At 39.0% G+C, this 13,415-nt stretch overlaps 1 long non-coding RNA gene across 2 annotated transcripts; it reads right to left on the reverse strand.

The window, feature by feature from the left end:
* Positions 1-671: 671 nt before the first annotated feature.
* On the reverse strand, positions 672-13,118 carry LOC118227100. Of its 2 annotated transcripts, XR_004765160.1 has the most exons (5): positions 12,751-13,118; positions 12,462-12,527; positions 7,066-7,176; positions 4,772-5,605; positions 672-2,117 (listed from the first exon to the last, which is right to left on the reverse strand). It is a non-coding gene; the product is annotated as an uncharacterized LOC118227100 (long non-coding RNA). The 2 variants fall into 2 exon arrangements; XR_004765159.1 differs by having other exon boundaries at positions 672-5,605.
* Between the last annotated feature and the right edge of the window lie 297 nt (positions 13,119-13,415).

Here is a 13,415-nt window from a genome sequence, read left to right on the forward strand (position 1 = left end):
ACACCCACTCTCATTGTTCACTGTCTGTAATGCATATTCATAGCCACAGAAGAGCTATTACAAAATGCTTCTATTAGTCTACAATCCGTGCATCTAACCAGCATCTTTCAGCTGTAAGAAAGCAAATACAAATGAACCATTTCACCAATTAACTCTTCGTTTCCAGAGGAATTCTAATGAACCGAATAACCTTGCCTTGATATCGTCTTAGATAAGGTTAAGCAATACATATTTGCACAGGACATTTTATTTTGTAAAAAGTTAGCCTTACCAGAAATCATATAGAAATTGGGGACTTGACATTCAGCCTATCATTAATTGAGACCTTTCTCTTTAGCAAGAGTAACTAGTAAAGAATTGTAGAATTGCAAAATAAACCTACAATAGGATAAGGATGTACAGTTATCATCAGGGTCCAACTGTTGCCCTTATGTGCCAATATATTATATGTTTCAAGATGGGTTTTGGCACGGTTCAACCTGTATGACAATATTCCTTTTTTTAAATTAGTACTGAGAAACATTGGGAGTCTAATTTACTGTACTGTTTGGATGCCACACTGACTGTATGTGAATTCCCAAGCTGTGAACAATAAGTAATGCACTGAATATTGTCTACATGGTCAATACACTCCAAATAAGGTCCATTCACATAAAGCACTGAGACGTCAATACAAAGAGCAAAACATATCTTTTAATTTATTTAATGCAGTGAACAATAAGGACACTAACCAAGTGCCCACAAAAGCCATAAAATCTTTTTTTTCTGTTGTCATCGATCTTCTGCTGCTTGTGGTCCTTCAGATGCAATCCAGTTTGCTTTTTGATGTGAACAGATGTAGCAAAAAGCAATATGGGCAACCTGAAAGAGGTAAATGTCTTCTTTTGAGGGAAGCAGGATGTCTTCCTGGACTTTTCCACAGTTTGGTGAGAGGGCTCTGGTCATTGAGGTAGACTATGACTTGTTGTCACGGAACTGTTACAACAACAAAATCACTAGTCTTCCACGGTGTCCAGCACCATAAATAAAAAAATGTAATAATAATGAATTCATAAATACACATACAAATTTAGAGCAAGTAACTCAAAACTCTATGCTAAATGCAGTTAGCACATTCTTTACAAATATTTCCATAGCACATAGACAGACTATTCAACACAAAATGTATTATTTTGTCAATTTATAATGTGCTGCCTGTTTTGTCTTACTGTTACTGGGTGCTTTTTCTTTCACCATCAGCCTTGATTGAAAGGCTTACTCTGTGCGCATTAAAAAGATATTGGGAGTATTCATGCCTTTCCTTTCCTACTCACCCTGTGTTAAGAATGAGCAACACGCTTATAACCTCAAAAAAAGAGTAATAGAGCATATAAACAAAAACTCAGTTAACCACAAGGATTTACTGCTACTTGCAAACTACATTTATGAATTTATAAAATACCTTCAACAATCATAAATTTTATCTTTTTAATAGTCTTAGATCCAGTGATGTATGTTGAAGGAGAAGAGGCAATGTAAATCTGGTTGTCTAAATTATTTGTTAGCGCTTTTGATACAGAACTGATATTGGTTATAAACAGAACAGTGGCACGTGTGACACGAAGGAAGAAGGTGTTTATATCTTGTCATATAAAGATGTGCAAATATACATTTATTAATTCTATTTAATAAATACTCAATTTATGTTTAGACCTTTAACCTAACAGATACTAGGCTATTTTGGCTTACTGTACACATATAATAAACATTGAAAATGCATCCGAAAGTCAGTTTTTTTGTGTGTTTCCCATTATATTTATTCCATCATTGAACTATTGATTTTATGTGAGTTGTAAACGCACAAGCAGCATTTTGAATTTCAAAAACTTAGGAATGAATATGCAGGCTTTGGCAAGCAGTCAAAAGTCAGACATGAATGCAGTCTATCTGCTCTTCAAAATTAAAAGCTCAATCTGCCAATAAAGTCCTGTTTTCAAGGAATTAATATGGTCATAATATGAGACGTCCATGTGCCCTTTTCACTGTGTGATCTAGGACCACGGCTATCTTTCCAAAATCCATCCTTTCATTTTCACAGGCTGTCATCTGTGTCCCCATTTCCCCAGCCACTCTCAGTCCTATAAAATGTGAAGATACAGTTGGTGTAATAGCTTGGCTTTCAGTTTAATAAAATGGACCAATGAAAATAGTACCGTTCTTGTAAAATTTGTCCAATACTCTGCTTATGCCCAGACCATGCAGCGAGCAGTGAACATTTTATAAAATAAAGTAGGGGGGATGCTTATCAGTATGCACATAGATAACAAATAATCTGAATTACACAGTGCTGACTGTGGAAAATAATCAGAATGAAAATGCTCAAACTACTTTACAGCATGCAACAATCTTATACAAGAAACAATTTTATACATGAACTTATCTCATGGGTCACATCAAAATTGAAACTAAACTTCCTTGGGTGCTTGGGACATATGTGTCGGGCCAAATTTAATTTTACCAACATAATTATCTACTGAAAGACTAGACACCCCTTAGCTGACAACGTCCAGCATGTTTGCTGTGCAAGAGATTATCAGGAGATGGAACACTGCTTGGTGTGCTGACTGGTCTCCATAAGGAGATTTAATTTCATGTTTCATAAAAGGTGAAAAAGGAGTGGTGTGTGGGAACAAATGATTATGTGGCAGGAGCTCAGCAGGCTGCTGAGCTCTGTCTATCTGCTCCTCCATCAGACAGTATGGAGCGTGAACATCGGGCACTGTGACTTGTTATTCAGAAATGGTGGCAGCTTCTTCATGTAGAGTGCACCTAATTGCTATACAGAAATTGGAAATGTATATGTTTTAAATGTCAGGATGAATTGTAATGCTTGTGCGCACTCTGAAATATAATAACTTAAACCCACAAACCCACACTACAATGGAGATCTTCCATTTGCAGCATCAAAAAATCATTACCATTTGGAAATAATTTTTTCCATTACCAAAGACAAAAAACTCTACCAATATCTGTAGAATATGGTATGAAAAAAAAATTGCATCTATATCTATATATGGATTTTATGTTTCTTTCCTGGAATGATCCCTTCACTCCAACTCTCCTTAACATTAATGACTAAATTGACGGTTGCTTCAAGGTGGTGTGGCTGCCCCAAGTTCAAGTTACATTGCCCATTTATTTTGTATAAGGCCCTGCTTGGGTTAGCGCATACAAAGACGATGGAACAATTGGCTGCCATTGTTCTGGAGTCAGTATTGTATAGAGAGTGACAGGACAATTCTTTGCTCTGAAGGTAAGGGTCATTAGCAACTTGCTCCTCCTGCTACTGACTCATAGAGGTAATGGATTACTTTAGAAGCCAGGCTGTGAAGGGGAAATTAGTTTGGATCAAATATGTTTTTCCTATTAAAAAATATATTAGCTATAATGGGCTACTCTGTCCCTTTGAATACCAGAGACTCTTTCAAAATAATGGAGCTTGTCCCTGCATTCATTTATGCATTTACGCAAGATTGTAGGGAAAGAGCCTTGTATCAAACCAGCTCTTTCTACCTCCAGTTGGACTCTTGGTAGAAATAATGGATCCAGCATTGAATCATGATGCATTATTAAAGCAGAGTTAAATTATGCCCTCCTGTTTGAATGAATGTTTTTCATTCTACACTAATGGCCATGAAGCACAGTATGCAGAGAGGAGTTCTGTGTCAAAGAAAAGCAGTGTTCAGATCTGCTCTTGTGCCATTTCAATTAAGCCTGGCACTCAATTAACGCAGCAATATTATTCTATATATATTCTAGATAGACTACGGTAAGAAGAGCAGTCTTTCACAGACAATATATCTGATGATCTGATAATTTATATTAAGAGAAATATTTCTGATGATCTATGCAGTTTGCAAAAAAACAAAAAAAAAAAAAACAATGCAAGCATGATTAATGCTACAGTTTCCTTGAATGAGAAAGATGCAATGAGGTGTTATCAATTACATCAGCAAATAAACATTCTCTGTGTTATTTTGGCTGGTACACTTTGGCTGGAATCTAACATTTTGCGTATGAGGATTAATTGAATGTAAAAAAACATTGAATTAAAAGAGAGCTCTCGCTGTCTTTTGATTAATTCTGACAAGTGTTCTGTCTTGAAAAGCTATTGTTCTGTGTTCTGTATTGAAAAGCTATTGTCAGAAGAGAGGTGCAATGTTTCACAACCCCAGATGAACCTTCAGAATTGGATGTGGTGCAGTTTCTGAGCTACGTATTGCTGATCATGTCCCATAGCAAATCACCTTGCTGTCACTGATTAATAAACAAGCAAGAACCCAATAAATTTGTAGTGGGTCAAAGCATGTACCTTAACATATGTGTGCATTTGAAAATATAACATCTTTTTAAGACTGAGGAATTCTCAGCATCATAAGTTAATTGTGCTCAATCTCGACACTGTATTTACATATCCAACTTACACATTTTTGGCATGTGTATGTTGCAGTGATTAAATAGCTAGGCTCCTGGAGCTGGGCTTGTAGCCCAAAGGTAATTAAAGGTGATTAAAAATAAATAAACAAAATAGATGCCCCATGGCAAAATAATCAGGTGTTAAACTCATATTCCTGTCCACGCAATGGGAATCAAACAAGGATGCAGGTGTTTTTTAATTCAATAGTGTTCACTGATAATAACCATGCCCTTAAGGTAGCACACTGCCTTTACTGTCTAACTCGATTGGGTTCCCATTGAATAAGCCTGACCTTGGGGAACATGGTGGATGTACCTTAAATGGCTGTTCATTCATCCCCTTAATTCATTACTTTTGGCTCTCCCTGGGCACCCCGGCACTGAGCAGAGCTGATTAGGAGCGTGACTTACAGAAACCAAAGTGACTGACCCCCTCCTCAGTCTCTGGGAACAAGAGAAGATATTGCTGATTAGATCTGCTCCCATTGATTTCACATTTAAAGACTGGCAGGGGATGAGGGGCTGTCAGCAGAGAACCGGGCCGAATGAATGAAATGCTGAGCTGTTCTGTCCTCTGGATAACCTGTCAAAGCCCACATCGCCCCTTCCACTCTTAGAGGAGTGTCCCAAATTATTCATGACCCATAATTGACTTCAATTAGTTTTGAAAAATGGTAAAATCATTGGTATCATCAGACAAGCAGAAATAAAGATGATACGACACAAGTGTGCGATGTTACAGTAGTTTTGTCATTTCTAGTGCGAATATCTTACAGAATACATATTAGGATGAGTAAAATGTCTTTCCTGTGGTCCTTCTAAAATGGCTTTAGTACAGCCATCCATTTTGGCTAAATAGGTAATATATGTAATAGTACGTGACATAATTGTTATTGTTGTAAGTGTGCTATAGGGAAAACGAGTCTTGTCTGTCAACAAAGTAGACAGATTTTCAATAATTAGAGCTGGTGAGAGTGTATGATTTGTGGTAATTGCCTTGACTGGGGCTGTGCGCCGCGACGCTTAATTACCCAAGCATGTTCCCTCCCAGGAGTCCTGTGGGGAATTGCCTTTCATTTTTTCCTTTGCTGAAATTGGAGGGATGTGGGGGTGGAAATTTGTCCTGCACCCCTTCGCTTTCTCTTCACACCTGTCAAAGTGACAAAAAATCCTCTCTGATGTACAATAAATACGCCCCTGCATCGCAACTATTTGCCCTACTGTAAGTAAGGGATGTACCATACATGATTAGCATTAACAGTGGGCTACGCATGTCCAGCTTTTCCCACCTTCCTTGAAATATACCTTCAACCCTACTACACACCTTTTCAAAGATAATCAGTTAGCTGTACATCATAATTTATTTTGCTCTACAATGGATGTCTATACAACTACAAATGCCTCCATAAAGTGTGCTACAGGCTTGCTACATTCTTGGTTCTGAAAACTACATTACCTTTATGTTTAATCTAATCATCTCGGACAGGTAGCCTCAATACCCTGTAGTGCCTCAAATTTTAGACTTGTAAACATTTTCTTTGTATCGGTTGCTCAACAAATCAAAACACATTTGGTTCATTGGAAGGCTAAACAGCTGTAGTGCATCCTAACATGCCCAGATGTGTTTTTTCATCCACAATACTAATACATCTTTAGAAATTTGAGAAAGAACTCACTAAACAAAATTTGGTTGATCAGGCGCCGAGGTGGATGGGAAAATCAAAAATGTAAAAAAAAGAAGAAAATGGTCATCCAAGGATGCATGCCATGCCTTCTGTATGACTGTACTCCTCCGAAACCATCCTTAATTAGGCCCATATGGAGCATGGTGGATGCAGGCAGTATTTAAACACTCATCTGCTTCCGGCTCTACCACCAGCAAACAGTCAGCATGCATCCCATTAGGCTGAGATGGCTCCCGTTCTGAATGCTGTCCGACCGCAGAGCGATGGACTTGGAGAGTGAAGTGACCTCCCAGCCCGGGTATTTCCTGTAGCGGTGTGGGTGAGAGGCGGGTGGAGAGCAGCAGGGAAGCAGAGAGGAGATGGCTGTGCGCCTGGATGGCCTGGTGACTCAGGCCCCTCACTGAGCTCAGAGCTGAGCCTGAGTCTGCGATCGTCCGTCTGGCTCCTCATCCCTCGCTCTCTCCACTCCACTCCACTCCCTCCCCCTCTGCCCCCCCCCCCCCCCCCCCCTGAACCCCCCCCCCCCCAACTCCATCAGTTTACATTTGCTTTACTCTTTCTACACAAACTAACTTAATGCTTTTTGGGCTTCTTATCAGTTTTACCTCCATTTTTGTGTAACTGTGTGCTGATTCAAACAACAACCATAGCAACCAACAGAAAACACCTGGACACTGCACCTGTTTGATTGTTTGAGCCACTTGTTGTAGGGTTGTCATAACCAAGGCAACCAAAGCAGAAATTGGCTGGTATTATAAACCCATATAAGGTGGCAATCAAATGGCTGGTTGTTATTTTTGAGTAATTCACATACGGTGCAATTATTTTAACTGGAGTTACTTAGTTCTGACACAATCCCATCTGAGAGAGAAAAAGGAAAACAGATGAAAAATATTCACGCACAGATGGTGATGAATATACTTACAGTGTACCATGGGTAAAGAATGTTTCATCGCAGGCAACATATTCATGGTTCTTTGCAACTGCTCCTTTGATATTCCTTCCAAAATCTTGAACGTGGAGAGACGAACGCCAGCTGAAATGCACAAAAAAGTATAGGACCTATGGCTGTTTTAAGAAATCCATTTAAATATTCAAGTCTGAGAAACTGCTCTTGCTCCTTGGGAGTGCCATTTTTTCCTGGGATAACATAAGCTGTATTTCCTGCCAATAGTTGAATTTGTTAGGCTCAAACACTCCTGGTTTAAACATTTCCTTAGCAGTAAGAGCTGCTTATGAAAGAATATAAATTAAGAGATCAGTTAACAAATGCTACAATGTATACATGACTCATTCAGATCTTTCAGTCTGTGGACAAAACAATGAACTCCCCAGCTCAATTCTAGCTCACTTTTATTCTGTTTAACAATGTCGTCACAGTCGCTGCTCACAAAACCGGCATATGAAAACAGATCCTGCCAAGCAACACCTTTGCTGCTGCTGCATAATATGTCATTCTGCTAAAGTGACAAAAGAGGCTATTTACTCAAAATACATCAGTTATGCAGTACAGAGGTATAAACAGCTCTCTTCCAAATGCTTCTTCAAAGCCATTGTTCACCCATAACTATGTTTGAATCACTAATTAAATGATTGTTGGCTAAATAAGTAAGGATTGAATAAATTGTGTAATGCATTGTAGACTGAAAATGTCTATCGGAAGTTGAATTATAAATGCGTAATATTTGGAGGGTGAGGGTGTGGTAATCAAAAGCACACAGATAATCCTCACACCCACAGTTCCATTGCTGTAATCCTGAAAAATGAAAAGCAATAAGGACCACAGGACCAATACACACCCCGACAGACATTCTGGCATGAAGACTGAAATATTGTGGAAGTCACCAGTAATTCTCGAAGACAGTGTTTTTGAGCAGGTTGCCATTGGTGGCCCATCCACATTAGATTGACAAGGTTCATGATTCAATTTCTGGTTGGATTACTACTGACCTTAATGACCATTTTCTGTAGATATTTCAATTCATCACAATAAGTACACATGCTGTGGCTACATAATAAGAAAGTATAGTTAATTCATAATTCAGGCCAGTCAATATAATAATGTTTTTATAATCAAACCAATAAATGTAACCATCCCTGCATGCGCTTCAACATCCAAATGATGTATGACTGTAGATTATGTATGAGATATATGATGCTGCTCTGTATTTGCCATTCACATCAAATCTCGCTCAATGATTATTCTCTATATGCAGGATAGGTGAGATAATGTCAGCCTCCACAGGTGAAGTCATGGTCTCAAGTGAAATCTCACTTCAAGGAAAGCACCTGCTTTCGCACAAGCAGGTGCACAATTCTGAACAACAAAACATACGGTATCTGGATGAGATATGGAAAAAACGGTCAGCCTGGGTTCATATTTCATGAGGCCGGCCGGCTCATCCTCTTAAGATGTACGTTTCATCACAGACCGCCGAATTCAAGTCGGGCCGATCCCAATCCGTCCGTCTGTCAGCGTCCACTCGTTTCTTTGGAGAGCAGTGTCAACAGATGCACTGAAGCATTGCTTCTCCCCGGACGGACGTGACGACCCGCGCTCCCCTAATACTCCACAGGGGCTCCTGGCCCCGGCCGCCTCTGTTCTCCGATGCGCTGCGTTCACCCCTGGGCCCGTGTGAAAGACTAGATCAAACACTGCGGCACAGTGCCCCGCTGATTTCCAGGGTCCGCCCGGCCTCAGCACACCCAGCCACTGATTGTGATTGCACTTCAAATGCACCCCTAAATGGCTCTTTTTTTTTTAATACACATACTCTGTCACGTTTTGATGTTACTCAAAATGCCCTGCGGTGCTACCACCGTCTTCAAAAAGAGCTACTCCTTCAAAAGCAGATTGCCTTTGCCAAGGTTAGGCGTGAGACACAAACTCACACCATGCTGCTCTGGAGCTTTTCAGCTGAGCCTCCCACACATTCAGATATTCTCTTGGTGTTTTTTTTTCGTAGCACTTCAGCCCTTGTGATATCCAGAAACAACTGAACAATGGACACAGCTTAATTTTTTTATGATCAATAGGTTTGTTGGAACAATAAATCATGCCATTGTTACAATAAGGCAATTTTGAATGAACTCTAGATCTGCACTGATACAAGATTTTGCTCTTGATCTTTGCCATGTAAATTCAGTCAGCTATTTTTCTTTCAAAAAGCTTTGAATAGTCCACACTCCTTATTTCAGGTATATAACTGCGATCCAGTGCAAAATAGTATCTGGCTATAATGAGGCTGTAACCAAACTGTATCTAATTACAATAATTGCATATATACAAATATATCTCCCTGCTTGAACACCTGTTCTAAATGATTGTAAATATACATTTTTGGAATAGTTTCAGAATGTTGTTATGCAGCCAAACTGCTTCAGAGACAACCTATAACCTTTACCTACACAATCATTGAAACAGGAATGCAAGGCATCCCTTTATCAGTAACAATGATAGTAATTACCATTTGTTTCTGTAACAAGTTTACGATGCCACTTTTCAGCCCAATGGAATATTAAATACAAAAAGCATAATTGTAGATTCTCTTTAGAATAATGGACATTTAAAGTTAATCACAACGTTTGTATCAAATGCATGCTTTTTTAAATTTGGAAACAGCTTTATATGATTAGCTGTTGGTCTGAGCTGTGAAAGCACTCTCACTGAATTGAAAAGCGCAAAGGGGAACTCCCCCTCCCCTTTTTTTTCTTAAATCATGTCATACTTTCTCCATTTTCCATGAGAGTGGATAGATTCAGATAAATGGATATGCGAAAATTAATATAAAGAATATATTAACATAGCAGAAAGGAATGCAATTGCACATAGGTGTTTGTTCTAAGGGAAGCTTAAGCTGAAGTAAACTAAGCAAACCTTATCCTATGTGTTAAAAGAATTGTTACAAAGTAGAGCTATTCCTACATACAGTAAAGTGATAATTCCCATACAACTAATGGTACACATCTGACATTACTTGGATGAAGCTAGAGTTCTCTGACATTTTCCTCGACTAAGACATATTTTTTAAAGACTTCAGCAGCATGAACACAGGACTGTTTCCAGCAGTGACATACAAAAACCAAGTGATTCATTATAATGGACATTTATATAAAGCAAAAGGACCAGATACTCAAAACAATTAATACTGATGACAGCTAAAGCATTACAAATGACAATCCAAATGTCCATAATCTGTACATTGTCTGTATTCAAATATTAAAAAGCAAAAATGCAGTTCATCATAGAGTATCACCGCTTTCTGCAACGAATTTGAATTTACCAGCATTTCACCTTGAGACAGCGAATGTTACTGAGGACCGTGAAAACAAACAACAATCACAAAAACTATATAAACTATTACTTAACTTTTACTATTTTCGTAGTAAAGGCACCGGTATAATTTTTGTGTCTTTGTTTATTTCAGATATTATCTAAACTTGAAGGTAAACACAACCAAGAATGTGTAAAAATATCACTATCTGGGTATCATCTCTGAGCTAGATACGTCATTTTTATTTAAACATACATCCCAGACCCTGAAATGCAAATGAACGTCTTACCGCCGCAGTTACGCTACCACATGCCGCGCACAAAGTCGACTGCTGTAGGAAAACTGACACTGTCACTTGACGTTGCCACAGATGCAAGATATTGAGGTGCATGTTTTCCCCGTACCTGATCACATAAGGAATGGGATAAGTGAACAGTAAACACAAAACCAGTGTGATAAAAATATTGCTTCGAGGATATTCGTGGTGGGTAGATCTCAGTTGTGTGGATCCTTCGGGTTTTAAGGAAGCGTAGGTGGGGGCACGATCATTATTGTATCTGGTTCCAAATAAATCATTAATCTAATGTAATCTAATGAAATTCTCCAGACAACTATAGGCCAACAGCAGATTACCATCGTGGGGCTGAAAATAATTACCGCGGAAACTGGATTTTCGTTTCTCTGGGATTTGGAGCTGTTCACACTTGTGGGTACTGAAACGGTTGCGGTACCGGTTATTTTAAAAGTGACAAAGATGACATTATAATATATGTGCTTGGCCAACACCTTAACCACTTTCGTAATTTTGACGAAAAACAATGGTGTCACATATCCTTCAAACACATCCTGTTTTTACATTTCTTGAGTTGGAATGAGAAAGTGATTGAGATATAGCTTAAATGCAGGGGGCGCTGAAAAAGGAGCACTTTATTGCCAAAATCGTGTTTCCCTACTCTTTCGTAGTGTTGACAATATGTTACCACAAAATTGTGGTGGGGGTAAACATGGAAAATAAAATTGATATTAGTACCAAACACATACTCCAGTGGCTAGAGTCCGGACTTCCTTTAAAATGCAACATAATAAGATAATGCTTTAATAAAATTCAAACTATGCAAAAGCGAGCTGACCCCGAAAGCGTACCTCAAATTACGTGATGATCCACAGCATAATACAGGCCTACTTCAAAACATGACTATATAATAATCTCCTTAGCTTTGTGCAACAGATTTAGACAAACAAGTAGGCCTGTTCGCACATATACGCGTGACAACAACTCACGTTGTGGCGTGAAAAATTCTCAAGTACTGCCTTATTAAATGACCTCACGGTTAATACTTCCATTGTGTGGAAAAAAGCCAGATGCCTTATAGAAGGGGTAATGCACGATATTTTCTTATGCAAAAATACGAAGATATAGTCGCGCTGATACGGACATTGCTGGCTACTGTGGATGATAACTGTAATACAGTGTTTTTCAAGTGTGATTACAGTCATCCGATAAACACGAAAACGCGCACACGACCATTCCTTGTGAAGTGTATTTCCTATCATCAATAATAGCCTATCATTGCATATCACATCTTGACAAGAACAAAATTATGTTGGAACGCCTGAAGGCAAAGGGACGAACTAGCCTACAGTTAACAAAAACAAAGGCAAATAATTTAAATCACTAAAATAATTTCGGGTCCATGGAAAATAAGAATAGCCCACCCATGAGTTGCACTGTATGTATGTATGGATCTATGTAGGTATGTAGCCTATGTATGGATTCACACACGCACGCACGCACGCGTTCACATATATGCACACGTGTGTGTGCGTGCGTGCGTGCGTGCGTATGTGTGTGTGTTTGAGTGCATGTGTAAGTAGGCTATCTTAACAAAAAAAAGACCAGCACAATCTGCGCAAAGAACTGAAAACAAACAAACGACAAAAACAACAGCAACAAAATAAATAATCACAAGGCAGAGTAAATAAAGCTCAACAGTGAAAAATAAAATCCACCACTTTTCCAAAGATGATAACACTGCCCCTGTTCTACCTGTTGCTCAGTCCAGCATCCTTTATATCTTGAACTCTCCCGACCCTCGACACGTTCCTTGTAAATCTGCATGTATTTTAATAAGAGTACACATCTTGCATTAATACAATTACAATATACGTCAATAATTCAATTATAAATACACTTTTAGAACATAATGCATTAACTCTTGACTGCAGACACTACGTCCTGCTTTATATAATATCGTGCATGATGAATTTGTATCCTGCCTTTTAGTGTCTGATATTTAAAATGTACAAGTCAAGCATTTGATTGTGAATATACTCACACGTTTTGTTGTTGGCGTCTTGGATGTCCATCAGATGTCCTGGTGTCGCTTCGTTTTGTGAGGTCTCCAAAAAGACCACGGTGTTCAGATGACACGCCAGCTGAATCACATGAATGCTCGCCCTCTTTACCCTTCTCTCTCTCTCTCTCTCTCTCTCTCTCTCTCTCTCTCTCGGTCTCTTCCTGCCTCTTCCTGCCTCTCTCTCTATAACGAAGAAAAAAATACAACACCGATGTTTTCCGAATATCATGATGCTTCTGTTATCCTTGTCGACTGCTTGGCTGTCGGCTGAGCGGCAATCTGTGCTGGGGTTGACAGTCTATCTTTGTGGTATGGACTGAGACAAAAGCCACAGCTCTAGTTTTAACTGATCACTGCCTCTTTAAAGCCCGGTTCGTCCCACAGGTGGCATGTCAATTTCATGAGCATCAATGACGTCACCACAAGGGGAAAGAGACGAAACCCCATTTTCATAACAAAAGTCCCCGGGGAAATTATGGCAACAGAACATACATTTAAAATAAATGTGCGTAGAGAACAGAGAAGAGCCCAAATGCTCGCTATTACGATACCACTAAATTAGGCTATGAAAGGGTTAAACCATGTACCGTTGTAGCTGATAAACATTGGTCATTGTCCTTTGAAAGCCGGCCATTTATACACTA

Source organism: Anguilla anguilla, chromosome 5 (genome assembly GCF_013347855.1).
Source record: "Anguilla anguilla isolate fAngAng1 chromosome 5, fAngAng1.pri, whole genome shotgun sequence".
Lineage (NCBI taxonomy): Eukaryota > Metazoa > Chordata > Actinopteri > Anguilliformes > Anguillidae > Anguilla > Anguilla anguilla.